This window comes from Entelurus aequoreus, linkage group LG04 (genome assembly GCF_033978785.1).
Source record: "Entelurus aequoreus isolate RoL-2023_Sb linkage group LG04, RoL_Eaeq_v1.1, whole genome shotgun sequence".
NCBI classification, from domain to species: Eukaryota; Metazoa; Chordata; class Actinopteri; order Syngnathiformes; family Syngnathidae; genus Entelurus; species Entelurus aequoreus.
The window spans coordinates 62,682,167-62,694,230 of NC_084734.1; the positions used below are offsets into that span (position 1 = coordinate 62,682,167).

General features: G+C 39.8%; 1 protein-coding gene across 4 annotated transcripts in view; it reads right to left on the reverse strand.

Moving 5' to 3' along the window:
* gpc3 (glypican 3) overlaps positions 1 to 12,064 on the reverse strand; it is a 331,966-nt gene that overhangs the window by 183,508 nt on the left and 136,394 nt on the right. The window lies entirely within an intron of this gene.

Genomic DNA, 12,064 nt, shown 5'->3' on the forward strand with positions numbered 1-12,064 from the left:
CGAGTGACAATGACTTTCCAGAATAACAAAAGCTTTAATTGAGCTATAACTATCTATCACTCATCTAACATTCCGTCAGTCTACCCGAGGGCAGCTGTGGCTACGAAAGTAGCTTACCACCACCAGGTGTGAATGAATGATGGGTTTTTAACATGTAAAGCAACTTTGGGTACTTAGAAAAGCGCTATATAAATCCCAGGTATTATTATTATTATTATTAACATCTTTGATAATCAGCATGATTTTGTAACAGTCCACTTTTTTATTGATATCCTGAAGTTTATTAAACAATTGTAACATCATTGAAACATAAATTAAAAAACAACATTTCAAACGTTTAACCACAAACTCAAGTTCTTCTGCTTTGCACTGCAAGTACTAATGACGTCCACCACAAAGCCACCGGAGGTAAAGGAGGAAATGTTGCCATCATATTCTAATCAGTGACAGAGCATGACGTGGCCAGGAATACGTTTGGAGTATAATATTATATGAAGTGCCTTGTCATTCAAAAATTTACATTTTAATGTGCTTCTTCTCGCAAAATCACGCCGGAAATGTTTTGAAATGTGCACTCTGGCAGGAGTTTCCAAAATCTGCGTTTTTAAAGACAGAAACCTACGTGACAAGAGGCCAACACACATAGAAAAATAAGTGTTTTAAATTATCCCTGTGAGTGTGTAAATGGTCTTAGGTGGACCTACTGTTGATACTGTTGCAGCCCTTTGAGACACTTGTGATTTAGGGCTATATAAATAAACATTGATTGATTGACATTGATTGATCTGCCATTACTTTTATTTTCTCCTCTGCCCCCCTCTCCTTTGTGGAGGGGGAGTTACACAGGTCCGGTGGCCATGGATGAAGTGCTGGCTGTCCAGAGTCGAGACCCAGGGTGGACCGCTCGCCTGTGCATCGGTTGGGGACATCTCTGTGCTGCTGACCCGTCTCCGCTCGGGATGGTTTCCTGCTGGCCCCACTATGGACTGGACTCTGAATGTTGTGTTGGATCCACTGTGGACTGGACTTTCGCTGATGTGTTAGATCCACTATGGACTGGACTTTCACAATATTATGTCAGACCCACTCAACATCCATTGCTTTCGGTCTCCCCTAGAGGGGGGGGGGGGGGGGGGTTACCCACATATGCGGTCCTCTCCAAGGTTTCTCATAGTCATTCACATCGACGTCCCACTGGGGTGAGTTTTCCTTGCATTTATGTGGGCTCTGTACCGAGGATGTCGTTGTGGCTTGTGCAGCCCTTTGAGACACTTGTGATTTAGAGCTGTATAAATAAACATTGATTGATTGAAAAGAAATAGCACAAATATTCTATTGGCACACACCTCAGACTAATTTAACAGAGTTTTGCATGTGGTGAAGGTGCAGATGCACACAGGTACCTCATCCAAGTACACTATATTGCCAAAAGTATTTGGCCACCCATCCAAATGATCAGAATCAGGTGTCCTAATCACTTGGCCCGGCCACAGGTGTATAAAATCAAGCACTTAGGCATGGAGACTGTTTCTAAAAACATTTGTGAAAGAATGGGCCGCTCTCAGGAGCTCAGTGATTTCCAGCGTGGAACTGTCATAGGATGCCACCTGTGCAACAAATCCAGTCGTGAAATGTCCTCGCTCCTACACTGTTGTTTGGGAACAACAGTAACTCAGCCACGAAGTGGTAGGCCACGTAAACTGACAGAGAGGGGTCAGCGGATGCTGAAGCGCATAGTTCAAGGAGGCTGCCGACTTTCTGCACAGTCAGTTGCTACAGAGCTCCAAACTTCATGTGACCTTCCAATTAGCCCACGTGTAGTACACAGAGAGCTTCATGGAATGGGTTTCCATGACCGAGCAGCTGTATCTAAGCCATACATCACCATGTCCAATGCAAAGCGTCGGATGCAGTGGGGTAAAGCAGTGGTCCCCAACCTTTTTGTAACTGCGGACCTGTCAACACTTAAAAATTTGTCCCACGGACCGGGGGGGTGTATGGTATTTTTTTATTTTTTTTTTTTTGTCATAAAAAACACAATCATGTGTGCTTACGGACTGTATCCCTGCAGACTGTATTGATCTACATTGTTATATAATGTAGGAACCAGAAATATTAATAACAGAAAGAAACAACCCTTTTGTGTGAATGAGTGTAAATGGGGGAGGGAGGTTTTTTGGGTTGGTGCACTAATTTTAAGTGTATCTTGTGTTTTTTATGTTGATTTAATAAAAAAAATTAAAAAAATTAAAACATTTTTTTTTTATTTGTCTTTTTTTTAATTTCTTGTGCGGCCCGGGTTTGGAGGTTGCCAGGAGAACGGTACATTTCGGACTGCATTGTGCCGAGTGTGAAATTTGGTGGAGGAGGAATTATGGTGTGGGGTTGTTTTTCAGGAGTTGGGCTTGGCACCTTAGTTCCAGTTAAATAAACTTTGAATGCTCCAGGATACCAAAACATTTTGGACAATTCCATGCTCCCAACCCTGTGGGAACAGTTTGGAGCGGGCCCCTTCCTCTTCCAACATGACTGTGCACCAGTGCACAAAGCAAGGTCCATAAAGACATGGATGACAGAGTCTGGTGTAGATAAACTTGACTGGCCTGCACAGAGTCCTGACCTGAACCCAATAGAACACCTTTGGGGTGAATTAGAACGGAAACTTAGAGCCAGGCCTTCTTGACCAACATCAGTGTGTGACCTCACCAATGCGCTTTTGGAAGAATGGTCGAAAATTCCTATAAACACACTCTGCAACCTTGTGGACAGTCTTCCCAGAAGAGTTGAAGCTGTAATAGTCGCAAAAGGTGGACCGACATCATATTGAACCCTATGGGTTAGGAATGGGATGGCACTTCAAGTTCATATGTGAGGCAGGTGGCCAAATACTTTTGGCAATATAGTGTATAATTGAGCATGATCTGGAGCGCTGACACTACTTTGAAAAATCCACATTTTAGGTGTCAAGTGTACTTGAACAGATACAGATTGCAGAGTGTGACTGCACACCTTGAGTGGCCAAAACGAGAATAGTGCTTCAGCAACAGGCTACAAAGTGCATCATCAAGTGATCAGCACGGATGGCAGTCAGGGAGGGGTTGTGCTGCGGTTGTCACGGGAGGAGAGAAATAATCAGCAGCAGACAACTGGAGGAAAGAATCCACACAAGACTATAATGATTGCTGCCAATTGAAAATGAAGTCAAAGTGTCAAAGTTATCAGAGTAAAGCTGGAGTGCAAAAGATCTAAGAAGTTTACCAAAGGAAAGGAGGCAGCTGTCTCACTCACATCCTGTCAAACGGAAACAAGTCGAGCAGCCGGCTCAAAGTGCAACAACTTCAGAGGATGACAAAGGCTGCAGCACTGAACGAGTGTTTTAAGTGTAAACTGAAAGAATTCCTGATGGTACTGTCAAGCTCAAAGAAGGAATAGAAGAAAAGAACAGGAATAAGCAAACAAGTATTCCACATGCTCTCATTGTCCATATATACAGAGATAGCGAATTCAAGATATTATTTTTGTGTACATACATACTCATACACATTTGTGTATGTATTATCTTACAGTAATACCTCTACTTACAAGTACCCCCAACTTGTATCCAAATGTATTGAGAAACATAATTGTTATGCTTAAAGTTACGAGAATACATTTTCAGTTACGAGCCTCTCGACCGCCCATTGACATAGCAATCATCAGCATGACATCTGACCAAAACATCTGGTCTTACTCGCTATCATTACCTTGTAGCTAGCGATCGACATAACTTTGTTTTTACAACAATAGTAAGGAATAAAGTGAGAGGGAAGGACAGTGCAGAGAAGAAGAAGTGGATGATATTCATTGAACTAAAGAAAGATATCATCCAAAACATTACTGACCGTATAGCAGACTTTGCGAAGCAGTTCAAAATGTATCGCTGCAAGTCGACACCATACTGAAGCATGAACCATGCTGTTCATTATTAATACATTACTTCATAAAACTACTCTAGTTGTTAGTAGTACATTCTGTTGTATTGTATTTAAACAATAGTTATTATCTAAAAGTGCGTTTACTTTTTAAAAGGCATGTTACTTGTTAAAATTGTGCACCAATCCAAGTGATTTCAATTCATTTCAGTATCATGGAAAAAGGAGTTCCGCAGGGTTCTACGTTAGGACCCCTTTTATTTTCTATATTTATTAATGACCTTCCTCGAGTGTGAAATAAATGCCAAGTACATTTATATGCTGACGATACTGTTGTCTATATGTCAGGTGCTAATATGAATCAGTTTCAGAATCAGCTTCAGGTAGATTTCAATTCAATTCAGAACTGTCTTAGAATTTATTTGTTAAAACTTAATATGAAAAAATCCCTCTATATGCTTTTTGGAACTCGCCACTGGCTACAATCTGCGGATTTGAACATTTACTTTGACAATGGTACTCCAATGACCAAGGAGACCGCTGTGAAGTACTTAGGAGTATGGCTTGACTGTGAACTTAACTTTAAATTACATATTGACTATATCATTAAGAGAACATAATATACAGATCATCAAACTGTTTTACATTTCAAGTCAGAAGGAAAATAATCTCTAAACTTATTTGACCAATTATTAACAATGCGGACATTGTTTATTTTAATACCTATGATATACACCTTAAACCTTTTAATATTTTGTTTAACACCTTGGGTAGATTTATTTGAAGTTGTCCATTAAGAACTCATCAGTGTCATTTATACACCCAGCTCAACTGGCTCCATCCTGACAAGCGGCGGCTGTACCACTGTTTATTTATTTTCAAGTGTATTTATTTTAATCTACCAGCATATTTGAAATGCTTTCTAGTGCCCTTTACATCATCCTACCCTCTAAGACACTCAATATCCTACATTTACTGTCCCTACTGTGCGTAAAGAGCTGGTCCGGAGGTCCTTTTTTTTTTAGATCCCCCTTTGACTGGAATCATCTGCCTGTCTCTCTGAGGTCTTTATCGATCATTGGTCCCTTCAAAATGTCTCTTTTTGTTTATCTTAAAACTGAATGCCACTGTATGTAGTATACCCTTTAGAGATGCGCGGATAGGCAATTATTTCATCCGCAACCGCATCACAAAAGTCGTCATCCACCCGCCATCCACCCGAACTAACATTTTATCAAAACCACAACCGCCCGCCACCCGCCACCCGCCACCCGCCACCCGCCACCCACCCGTTGTTATATATCTAATATAGACGATGCAAGGCATTAGTGAGGTTAGAAAGCTTTTGCCTGTTAAAGAAAGGAGACTGATCCAATGCAGCAGAGACATTCAATGCGTGCCACGCATTAATATCTCTTGGCTACGCATTAGAGGCTAAGAGATATTAATGCGTGATAATATTATTCATCATTATTATAATATTATTGTCATTTCCATTAAGAAAGTGTTGACTATTATTGTTATTTTTTTTCCCTAGTCTTTAGTATTCCCTTTTTTAGTTTGTCGCGTACCACGTTTGCTGCCGGCGTTGACATCTTTTTATTGTTTTCTTCTTCTTCTGTTGTGTTGTGGTGTGCTGTGTCACGCCAAATTTCTTCCCCCTACAACAACCTCCCCCCCACCCCCCTAATTTACTTCCATGGTCATGTTTCCTCTCACGTCATTGACAGCGATCGATAGCACTTCGGCTTCGACTGCCCGTCGCTGGAAGGATACTTCGTCTTTGACAGCTGCTGGAATCTGAAGAAATCGATAATTGTTTTTTTTTTGTACAGGCGCGAAACAGGACAGTCGCGTGCCGGTTAAGGACCCCCGGCAACTTTGTGACTTCATTGGACGCAACCCCGGAAGTAAATGGGGGGGGGGGAGGTTTTTGTAGGGGGGACGAAATTTGGCGTGACAGCTGCAGCAGTGCCTGATGAATAATTGCCTGTTTCAAAGAGTGCTGCTGGTTTTTCGTATGTGGGTAACAACATTTAACTATGTATATATATTTCCGAATTGGTTCAACCGCCACCCGCCCGAATCTATTTAAAATCAATTTTTTTCGTCATGCATCCGCCCGACCCGCGGATTATCCGCGGACTCCGCGGTTGTGTCCGCAAACCTCGCATCTCTAATATCCTTGGTTGGAATTTAATTTAATAATATTATATTTATTTTACTGCATTATATGTTATTCTATTGTAAATATTGTAAATTCTGAGAGAGTTGTGTGAGCTGAGAGGTATCTGAACAAAATTGTCTTTAATAATTGTCTGTAGTTGTTTGTTGTATAACTTGTCCTGTGTTGTACTGTATTGTGTTAATTTTAAATGTCTTTGGTCCCCCTTTAAAAAGAGATTCAAGGGGTTTTCCATTAATAAATTCAAATGGGCGACGTTGATTTGGGGTACAAGTGTTTTGAGTTACGAGCTACGTCATTTAGAACCAATTAAACTCTTAAGTTGATGTATTAATGTATTTACATCATTTGAGGTCTGTAACATTTAGGTAAGAAACCAGATTTTGGGGAGTATTAATAGATGATCAAATGAACTGGAAATCTCATATACAAAACATACAACATAAGGTGGCAAAAAACATTTCAATAATGAATAAAACAAAACACGTCCTGGGCCAAAAATCACTTCATATTCTCTACTGCTCGCTAGTGTTACCATATCTGAGTTATTGTGCAGAAATATGGGGAAATAACTACAAATGTGCGCTACATTCGCTAAACGTGTTACAAAAAAGATCAGTTAGAATAATACATAATGTTGGATATAGATAACATAAAAACCCTTTATTTATTAAGTCAAAAAATATTAAAGTTCGGTGATTTGGTAAAATTGCAAACAGCTAAAATGATGTACAAAGTAATATATAACCTGCTACCAAAGAATGTACAACAATTCTTCTCAACTAAAGAGGAGAAATATAACCTTAGAGGAAAAAATAATTTAAAACATTTATATGCATGTACAACACTTAAAACTTTTAGCATATCAGTATGTGCAATCAAATAATGGAATGTATTAAGTAAAGAAGTTAAACATTTTACTAATATGATCCAGTTTAAGAGGTTGTTCAAAATAATAGTGCTTACAAAGTACAAAGAAGAAGTATTATGAGAAACACTTCCAACCTTATTGAAAATAAGATATTCTTCATCACAGTATGTTAATAATGACTGAATTAATTAATTACATATTATAAAATAATTAATTACATATTATAAAACTGTTGTATATACTAACTCATAGATGTTTTTTTTATTATATAAAAAGGTCAGTAAATGATTCTATATCATTGTAAACGCTTTGAAGTGGGAAAGGGGTAGGATTAAATAAGCTTTGCTTCTTCCTACTCCTTTTCGGGCATGATGTAAAATGAAATGATATGAAATTGTGTAATGTATTATGATGTGTGTTCATGTTCGAAATAAACTAAAGACAGAAAGAAAAGAAAGAAGTGTTCACATGTAAAAAAAACAAAAAAAAACTGAAGGAGCAAGCAAACTGATGAAGAGAAGGACTTGGAGAGTGGAGAGAACATAACGAGTGTGTTAGACAACAAACATTCTGCTACAATGAAAATGTAAGTACTGTACAGGCGGTCCTCGTGTTACAACGCGCTCCCGTAAATAATTCAGACTGTACAAAAAAGAGAACTAATGTAAGGATAGAAAGGACTGAGGAAGGACATCACTTTTGTTGGTTTTGGTTAACTTTGCACCCTTCATTATGTCTCCAAAGTGTGAGGCAGACTCTTCTGATGGCATTACGTCAAAAAAGTGAAGTGAAATTAGACATTAGAGAATGCTCATGAAGTGGACGTAACAAGATCAAGTCGCTCGAACGCCGCAACCATCATTAATGGTAGAGATAGTATTATTGCACGTGTAAAATGATCTGATCCTGTAAAATGTACAGTGATAACTGAGCAGCATAGTGGTCTTATTATTGAGACTTCCTCTTCCTATTACCTGTTTCTCCCTTCCATTGTGCGAGACAACCACAGGCATAAAAGTAAGGATGTTTTCTGTTTTCTGTTACTCTCATTCATTTCTTGTATTCACTCTTTTTATTTCTGTGTTATATGTTTTCATGTGCTCTGTGTACAGTGTGATCATGTAGCCATAATTTAGGCATTACGCAACACTCAAACTCGACTTACTGTACATCACATGTGCATCAATAATAAAGTTAAAGCAGATCAGACACACAACAATAAGATGGTGTGCTGCAAACATTACAGCATTTATAGTCATGTGTGACTGACATGAGGATAAAATAGAGTGGAAGACGAAGCAGAAGGCAGAAGCAAACTTCAGGCTGGTCCAAGCATCCCACACAGACAGCTTAAAGGCACCAAATAATCTCGCTTTCCCAAGTCTGATTTTACAATCCTCTCCGTTTGTCATGAAACACCGCCAAGTTTCTTATCTGCTTTGCAGGCATGTTGACATTTCACTCTTTGCTCTTTGTCTTGACGACGTAACACGCAATACAAAACAATACAAATAGACCAGTGGTTCTTAACCTGGGTTCAATCGAACCCTAGGGGTTCGGTGAGTCGGCCTCAGGGGTTCGGTGGAGCCTCCGGCGCGGAGGTCAAGACACACCTGACTCATCTTGTAAATAAAAACTTCTCCCTATCGGCGTACTATGGATACCCCCAAACAATGTTCCCTCTAATTTTCCATCTGATTTGCAGGTGTGTAATTTGTTGTGAGTGTATGCACTGTGTTGGTTTTGTTCTTTGAACGGTTCATTTTGTGCACCAGTAAAAAAAAACATATAACTTTGTCTTGAATTTTTAAAAAAATAACGTTTAATTTTTCACTAAAGAAGGGTTCGGTGAATGCACATATTAAACTGGTGGGGTTCGGTACCTCCAACAAGGTTAAGAACCAATGAAATAGACGGAATGAACCAGCAATTTAATAAGCAATGTGAACAGACCACACTACCAAAAGTACTCTACGAGGCAATAAACATTTCGTAAACTGCATTTAGTTCAAACGTACACTTTGTTTTTATATTTTGTCACAGCAATGCTTCTTGCCAATAAGCCTTAATCCGTTAGAAAGCCAGTTTAATAACGTTTAAAAGGTGCCATGTTTGTAAGGAACACATATTTGTGGGATGAGCAGCAGAGCTGAGTATGTGGGTTGCGCCCATGAAAAATGTGCCAAATCTGCTCTGGCAGTGCCACCATCTTGTGTTGCTGTTGCTAATGACTCTTCTTTGAGCTTGGAGGAACATTATGTTCAGCTATGTCGTAAGGTCATCATTATTGCAGAGAAAAGTGAATATTAGATGTTAGTGCCAAAGTGACCAACACAACCACGTTAGCTGACTTGCGACAAATCCTGGTTGAAGAATGGGATGCCATCCCACAGCAGTGTGTGACCAGGCTAATAAACACTGACCAGCATAAGATGTCTTTAGAAGTCCTGAATCCTTCCCTTTATGAGACAATCTCTTAACAAAGAAAGGATGATAACAATAACTTACGTTTCTTGTTGTAACCAAGAGTGATGTCCATTGGAATGAACCTTCTAATTTACAGCCATGCAGGGAATTCAAACCTCTCATCATACCTAACGATGCAAGTCTGTCTGGCAGCAAAAATCAAAGGTGTAAAAATCTTAGTGTCACATTTAAAGCCTGAAAATTGCATTTGGCTCGGTACCACTGTGTGACGGAACAAACATCAAAACGGGTTAAAGCCATCTCACGGGACTAGTCCAACACGCATCACATTTGCTGGAGATTGTCATTACAGCGTGCAACATACACCATAATCTTTTTTCTTTTTTTTTTTTTGGAACGCAACAAAAGAATTTATCTAAAAAAGGTTTCTTTACAAGTGAGTGTGACAGAAAGGATGAGGATTAGCAGACAAAAGCAGGACAGAAACAGCAATGCAAGAGTTGAAAACGTCTGCTGTATTTCATTCACAGAGAACAAAACAGTATCTCACAGTCTACAGTAGATCTTCTCAGTGGACAATACAGTAAAGAGGGCACTTGAAGGTCTACTGAAATTATTATTTTTTATTCAAACAGGGATAGCAGATCCATTCTATGTGTCATACTTGATCATTTCGCGATATTGCCATATTTTTGCTGAAAAAATTTAGTATAGAACAACGACGATAAAGTTTGCAACTTTTGGTCTCTGATAAAAAAAAGCCTTGCCCCTACCGGAAGTAGCGTGACGTAGTCAGTTGTTCGCTTCCTCATATTTTCCTATTGTTTGCAACGCAGCTAGAGCGATTCGGACCGAGAAAGCGACGATTACCCCATTATTTGAGCGAGGATGAAAGATTCGTGGATGAGGTACGTTAGAGTGACGGACTAGAATGCAGTGCAAAACATATCTTTTTTCGCTCTGACCGTAACTTAGGTACAAGCTGGCTCATTGGATTCCACACTCTCTCCTTTTTCTATTGTGGATCACGGATTTGTATCTCAAACCACCTCGGATACTATATCCTCTTAATAATGAGAGTCGAGAACGCGAAATGGACATTCATGGTGACTTTTATCTCCACGACAATACATCGGCGAAGCTCTTTAGCTACTGAGCTAACGTGATAGCATCTGGCTCAAATGCAGGTAGAAACAAAATAAATAAATCCCTGACTAGAAGGATAGACAGAAGATCAACAATACTATTAAACCATGGACATGTAACTACACGGTTAATAATTCTCAGCCTGGCAAAGCTTAACAATGCTGTTGCTAACGACGCTGAAGCTAACTTAGCAACCGGACCTCACAGAGCTATGATAAAACATTAGCGCTCCACCTACGCCAGCCAGCCCTCATCTGCTCATCAACACCCGTGCTCACCTGCGTTCCAGCGATCGACGGCGCGACGAAGGACTTCACCCGATCACAGATGCGGTTGGCGGCTAGCGTTGGCTAGCGCGTCTGCTATCCAAGTAAGTCCTCCTTGTTGTGTTGCTACAGCCAGCCGCTAATACACCGATCCCACCTACAACTTTCTTCTTTGCAGTCTCCATTGTTAATTAAACAAATTGCAAAAGATTCACCAACACAGATGTCCCGAATACTGTGGAATTTTGAGATGAAAACAGAGCTTTTTGTATTGGCTTCAATGGGCTACCGATACTCCTGTTTCACTGGCTACGTCACGCGCATACGTCATCATCCAAAGGCGTTTTCAACAGGAAGTTTAGCGGGAAATTTAAAATTGCACTTTATAAGTTAACCCGGCCGTATTGGCATGTGTTGCAATGTTAAGATTTCATCATTGATGTATAAACTATCAGACTGCGTGGTCGGTTGTAGTGGGTTTCAGTAGGCCTTTAAGAGTAGTCAGAGTACAGCTTTTATAGTATAGTATACAGTTACTACCCACTGAAAATGACTTGCTGTTGTCTAAATAATGTACCGTATTTTCCGGACCACAGGGCGCACCGGATTATAAGGTGTATTGCCGATGAGCCGGTCTATTTTCATACAAAAGGCGTACCGGATTATAGGGCGCATTAAAGGGGATATATTGTTTTTATTTATTTTTTCTGAATTGAAAACTCTTCCTTGTGGTCTACATAACATGTGATGGTGGTTATTTGGTCTAATTGTTGCATAGATTATGTTTTACAGATCATCTTCAAGCCTCTTTCTGACAGTCGCTTCAGGATGCGCCGTTTTGTGGGCGGTCTTATTTATGTGGCTCACTGCGTCTTTTCTCCGTCATCTTTGTTGTAGCGGTGTAGCGTGCAAGGACGGGAGTGGAAGAAGTGTCAAAAGATGGAGCTAACTGTTTTAATGACATTCAGACTTTACTTAAATCAATAACGGAGCAGCAGCTCCTCATCCGTGGCTCACTAGTGCAACAACAACACAGGAAAAACCGTCCGACCATCCATCCATCCATTTTCTACTGGAACTCTCTAATAACTAAAGTTCCTTGGGTAAATAATGTAAACTCACTATACCGGTATGTTTTAGAGCTTTCATGGCGAGTTTACTGACAGATACAAGTAAGAACTTTACACTACTTTATATAAGAAATGGCAACAGCGAAGGATGAATGTCACATAAGAAGATAGAGATACATAAGAAGCTT